Here is a 6,674-nt window from a genome sequence, read left to right as displayed (position 1 = left end):
AGACCCCCAACCGACTGAGCCACCCAGGCGCCCCAGGTTTGAAATTTTTAATTTGGTGATGTTTGTCTTGGCATAGCAAACTTATACTGTTCACCTACTTTGTGTCTCAAATCCCTTTAAATCTTTCTAGGGGAGAAGGGAGGGAAGTAAGTGAGATCAGGGTGGAATACACAGGGAACACTTCAGTGCTATTTGTGATACATTATTTCTCAAACTGGATGGTGGGCACATGGGTATTCATTGTATTAGAATCTATACTGTGCATGTGAAATAGTTCATACTGTATTATGATGGAAAGAAGAGTAAATCTTTAAGTGACTATAGGAAACAACAAAGGGTGCTATTGATGAACAAAGCAGAGGGATTCCTAAAAGATGGAAAACAAATGAGATTATATTGTTAGAGAATCAAGAAGAAGAAAATCCATGTCCCAAATCAGAGTAGGAGAAAACTACTAAAGATACAGTAGTTCCAGAGATATTTTAATCTCAGGACAAATACAGAGAATAGGAGATCATGGGTGAGCCATTAAAAGAATGAATTGGAAACAACAGAGCCCTACTCACTTTCTTGGAATGGAGGCTCAGCAGAAAGAGAGTCAAAGTGTAAGAAGAGTTGGTCAGGGAAACAGAATCTAAAGTAGTTTTATATCCACTAAAGTCATCAGAGTAAAAGAAAAAAATCTTAAAAGTAGTGGATTGTGGCACTCTTCTCTGGCTAAAGATAAGAGGTCAGATCTCAGAAGGAATTCTAGGGGCATCTGAGCGGCTCAGTTGGTTAAGCATCCGACTTTAGCTCAGGTCACGATCTCACAGATTGTGAGTTCAATCCCCGTTTCAGGCTTTGTGCTGACAGCTCAGAGCCTGGAGCCTGCTTTCTGCCCCTCCCCTGGTCATTCTCTCTCTCTCTCTCTCTCTCTCTCTCTCTCTCTCTCCTTCAAATATAAATAAACATTAAAAAATTTAAAAAGAAAAAAGAATTCTGACAGGGGGGAGCCCTAGGGCACTTAGCACACCTTCCTCTTGTTGAGGAAAGGCACCACAATTAGAACTTAAGATTGATCAACAGGTACACAGTAATTCTTAATAAGAGAGAGAGAGAAAAAGACAACCAAGCATTAAACATTTGAGGGAGGGATACTTAAACAACATAAGAGGTACACCGAGGCCAACAAAAAAGAATGAACCCCTAAGGGAATAAAATAAACTTTATAAGTAATATTCTCTGAGAGACTAATGAGGCAATTGTGTCTATCACAACAGGTTACTATAACAAATATCCAGAAATTAAAAATAGGATTACTGATGCTTAATTGATGGGTTGAATAGCAGAATGGACACTACTAAAAACTAGAAAACAGAAGCTGAGGGAATTTTCCCAAAGTGTAGCAAGCTCTAGCATGGCTGGGAAAGAAGGTAGCCAACATTCACAATACAGGCTATGTTGTCCACCTGGTACCATGAACCTCCCCTATCGAGAGGTCTTTTGATGAGCTTTCACACAAAACACAAATAACCTCACACTTGGGGACTATTCATCCACATAACTTATTTCCTCAAGCTAGTTCCCAGGTCTCTTGTAGTTTTCAAGTCTCTCATGCTCTGGTCAAACCATTAGCCATCATCTCCATCCATATGTTCATGCAAATTCAGCAAGAGATGCTACTCTTGGTTCTGCCCTGGGGGATCATTTCCCTTCCCCACTACAGGTTAGGCATGCACAGAGCAGCAGGTCAATGTCAGGCGGAAGTGGTATCTGCAAGATTGGACTCAGGCTGAACAAGTAAATTCCATGAGCTCACGCTTAGAGCACCTCCTCTTACTGCACGGTTTACTTTTCCCCTGGCCCACATCTATGACCTTATAGAGGTTACCTAATACCAGAGGAAAAATCCAAACCTGATTTACAGGTGGTTCTACGTGATATGGCTGGTACCAGCCAGAAACAGTGCTGGCACAGGTCAACTGTTGAATTACTATTCTCATGTATGAATCAGGCAACGAAAGAGTTGCCTTAGAGTATCACTGGCCACAGAGTTAAGTGACAAGAGCTGGGGTTGCAATACTAACTTTTTGGCTTTTATGATCAAAAATCCTTCTAGCACATAAGCAATTGCATTATAAAAGCACATCCAAATCCACTTGTACAAAGTACAGGGAAGAAAGATTTCTAGAAGAAAAGGTCTCAAGAAGGCCTTTCCGACTTGAACCTTCTTGATGTATATAAATTACAAGAGGAGAAAAGTTTCATCTCAACATTTATTTCTTTGAGTTAGAAAATCTTTTATTTACCTGGGTAGTATCTGAGAATGTGCATAAGAAGTTTAAGCAGAGTCTTAAGCATTATGAATCAGGCTGTTAATTCTCACGGAAATTCACTGAATGTTCTAATGGGAAATAATCTTCTCAAAAATTGAAGTTGGACTTTATTTATACAAAGAAAAAAGATTTTGCGTCTAAGACCTCCCTCAAAAAGATCTAACCTAAAATCGAATGATAATACCTTGGGGAATTCTTTTTAAGTGGAATAACTGTAATTTGTGGAGCTGTCACTAGGTGGAGTGGCACTGTTGGGTTAGGCATTCATGCTTCAGAATCTTCAAAATCCATTTAGCAGAAGTCAATTTGTAAACAAGTTTAATTGAATAACAATATATGTGTTGATCAAAATAAGCTTTATTAGAGAATGTTATAAGAAATTGTCATTCACTTCATACAATAGTAAAATGTTTTAAGCATTGCGGAACAATTCTTAGTAATTCTACTAATTCTAATTTGCATTTTGCCTAAATCTAGGGTGCTTACTTGCTAACATTTTCCCTTCTGACCTCAAATAAGTGAAGTGGTAAATCAAGGTCTCTGACACCAGAGACCATATCCTCAGGTTATCTACCATACCACATGCTTACCTTTGTATCTTTGATATTTCTGGTCCAATATTAGAAATATCAATCTAAACATGTATATTTTTATTCTAGAAATTTAAAACAAAATAGACCTCTCAGAGGGAAGATGTTTCCTTAAAGTTATATATAATCTTTTGAGCAGCAGATTCAAGGACATGGTAATATTCTTAATGCATTTCTCTAAGTCCCAGCCTTTCACAGTGATGGTGAGCAATGTTCACATAGAACATTAAAATGGAGATTTTTCTAATAAGGAGACTCTCCCCTGTACCCCCTCCAATGAAGAGCATGTGGCTGCATGTTTCCAGTGTTTTCTGATCTCTCTAGAACCACACTCTCAGGTCTTCTACTGGAGTTATATTAATTTCCTCCTCAATTCCAAAGAACCATACACAGATGAGGGTAGTTACATCTTCCAGTGGCATAAAATTATTTTAATTTAGTTTTGTTTTATTTTTTATTTTTTTTAATGTTTTATTTATTTCTAGGAGAGAGAGAGAGAGAGAGAGAGAGACAGCGGCGTGAGCAGGGGAGGGTCAGAGAGAGAGGGAGTCACAGACTCTGAAACAGGCTCCAGGCTCTGAGCTGGCAGTCAGCACAGAGCCCGACGCGGGGCTCGAACCCATGAACCGCGAGATCATGACCTAAGCTAAAGTGGGACGCTTAACCGACTAAGCCACCCAGGCGCCCCAATTTAGTTTTGTTTTACATGGGTAGGAACTTAGAATTCATCCAGCTAATGCTCTTACTTTAGCATAATATTTGAACATTGAGAATAATGGTTCACCCAAAAAGTAAAAGCAAAATTTGAAAAATATATAAATATATATCAATAAAGGCCTGTAGCATATTCTCTGAAGACAGAATCAATAGTGTTGATTCTCTGACTTGGTGGTTCTTAATATGCTTAGGTCCTAATACCCTTTGAGAATCTGGTAATGGTATGGATTACTTCCTAGAAAAAAATGCCATAAGCACATGATTTTAGAAAGTACACTATATTTCAGCCCTCTGAGATCTTTTCATACAATCCTAGTTGAGAACTTTGACTCTGAGGATTGAAATTCAAGAAACTGATCCCATTTTTGAACAAAAAGAACATGACATTAGTTCAATACATATATTTTTAGTACTTACGGTACATGCTTCTCTGATCAAGGCACAAAAAGAATGTGTTACTGTGTAACCTTCAACAGGGATTGAATCCACAACCTGTACACATTGAAGAAATGATGCCATAAAGTGAACTAATCAACTTAAAAACAGAGGGAGGGAGGAGACAAGAGGGGAGGGACAGGAAGGAAGAAGAAAACCAGGAAGAAAGAAGAAAACCAGAATATGGTGGATGATATTGCTTATGTTTGTAATGAGCTAATGAAGAATTAGTGAAGGCAAAATTATGGCTTTAGACATTAAGGAATTCTAAATTTGTGACTTTTAAAATATTCTACTTTAAAAAATATTACTCTATTTAGATGATTCACAGTAGCCTAAGAGAGTAACTCAAAAATTAATAGGTACTAAGGAACGTTCATGCTTTCTTCAGAGAATAAATGCATGAAATTTTCCTTTTCTGTGGGAAAAAAATCTTTTTAAGAACGTAACTGTATCATATTCCTATTAATAGTACATTTAGTAAGTGGTTTTAACAGCATAATAATTAAATGAATTGGCATACGTGACCTTAATTTGTATTTCCTTGTAAAGTTGAAAACTTTCTTAACTTTTTAAAGATTTACTCCCTCAGCATCTTTCAAATGTGCAGCACAGTATTATTAACTATCGTCACCATGCTGTATGTTATATCCCCATGGCCCTTATTTTGTAAGTGGAAGCCGCTACCTTTTATCCACCTTCCTTAACACACTTTAAGCATGATCACACTTAAAATCCTTAGGCTACCCTATATCTGAAGTCTAAGTATAGCAGTTTGAGAAAATCACCAGAGAGTTGTTTGAAATTAAATTATAGTTTCTTGCCCCAGAAATGTTAATGTAAAACTTCCAGATAGTGTTTTTGAAATTTCTTAATTTCTTTTTGTAATTCAAAGAGATTTTGGTGTTACACTTAATCTGAAGAGCCAACTGGTGAAGATACTAAGCTGTCGTTTTTTCCCCCAAACTCCTTGTATATCAAATGTTGGCAAAATGTGAAACTTAAAAAAAAAAGTATAGTTGGAAAAGCAAGTTAAAAAGAAAAAACTGAAACGTTTATATCCAAACTGGCTTTATTCTGGACTTCTTTTTTTCCAGAATATGGTGGATGATCTTACTTACACTCGTATTTTCTTTGCTTCAGAGCAATTAAAAGTTCTTTACAAAGTACTCCATAGCAAAAGACATACTATCTTATTTTACATACATTATTTTATTGGATCTTCAAAATGTCTCCATAAAGTAGAAACAAATAACTACTGTCCAGTTTCAGGACATATAGACAAGGAATTTAAATGATGTGGCTAATAAATTGGAGGTATATGGGAGGAAAAAGTTTTCCTTGACCCTCTTAGGGTCCCTGGCTGGTTCTCAAAGTAAATTAGTAAAGACAAATTAACAGGAGAAAAGCATACAAATTAAGTTTTGTGTGACACAGGAACCTTCACAAGGAAATGAAAACTCAAAGAAACAGTCCTCTGTGCTTTTCTGCTAGGTTTGATGAAGAGTGGACAGCTGTGAAGAATATGATAGATTGAGTATTAAGTGACTGTAATAAATTGGAGAAAACTTAGCAAGAACTGTTTGTTCAGAACCTTCTTGCTATCCTTTTGTTTTTGGAGATAAAAATACTCCTTACCATGAATGTAAAGAGGGCACCTCTTGTGTGAGGGTTTTACGGCCTTTGTCAGTGAAGAAGAGCAAGGGGGAGGAGGTCAGGGTGACTTCACTGCTTCAGTCATTTTCTCAGACTCTTTCAGCTTAAAGTACTCAGTATGCCAAATGCCATATTCTGGGGGTGGCATGTCATGAACCCCATCAGAGGCATGTTCAAAACACAAACAAATAATTTCATGAACATGAGTAGAGGTTTTTTCACTGTTCTGTGAGCTGCCTTAGCGTGTATAGTCACCTAAGCCTCTCCTGCTGCTGATCCACAGATGAAGACAGCAAAGCAATTCTTAATTATAGTAAACTTTTTTAAAAAAAATTTTAAATGTTTTATTTATTTCTAGGAGAGAGAGAGACAGCGTGAGCAGGGAAGGGTCAGAGAGGGAGGGAGTCACAGACAATCAGAGTAAACTTTGAAATCCACCAGTTTTAGGGTTTTTTCCTATCTTCACCATAATGGCTTTTAATTAAACACACCTATGGTGATATCCTGGCATTATACTGGCTTTGAAAATGTAAACTCTTGAACCCAACTCTCTACACAGAATCTACTATCCTTCAAATAATAATATAGTAGTAGCTTACAATGAGTGCTTATCATGTGCCAAACTTTTTGTGCTTTTTCCTCAATAAATCTACAGTATCCTCAGGTCTAGGTGGATAGATGTTAGTAGTATCAGCCTTACATTACCGATAAAGAAACAAAAGCTTGGACCTCATGGCCAGCGAGTGGCTGAGCTAGGATCTGAAGCAAGGACTGTGCACTCCCAGGGCCTGGAGTCTTTCTTTACCACTATGATAGATGCCTTTAGAGCTGTCATAACTCTTGTCCATCTTGTCACATCTCAGATGTGCCACCTTTTTTTGTCTATCACCTCTTCCTTCCTGTCTTGAATTGGACACATAATTGAACATTTGCACCACTTTCTCACTACCACATGTCC

This window comes from Hyaena hyaena, unplaced genomic scaffold (genome assembly GCF_003009895.1).
Source record: "Hyaena hyaena isolate Hyena2069 unplaced genomic scaffold, ASM300989v1 scaffold_261, whole genome shotgun sequence".
Lineage (NCBI taxonomy): Eukaryota > Metazoa > Chordata > Mammalia > Carnivora > Hyaenidae > Hyaena > Hyaena hyaena.
The sequence above is the reverse complement of the archived record's forward strand: the minus strand, read 5'-3'. Positions refer to the sequence as shown.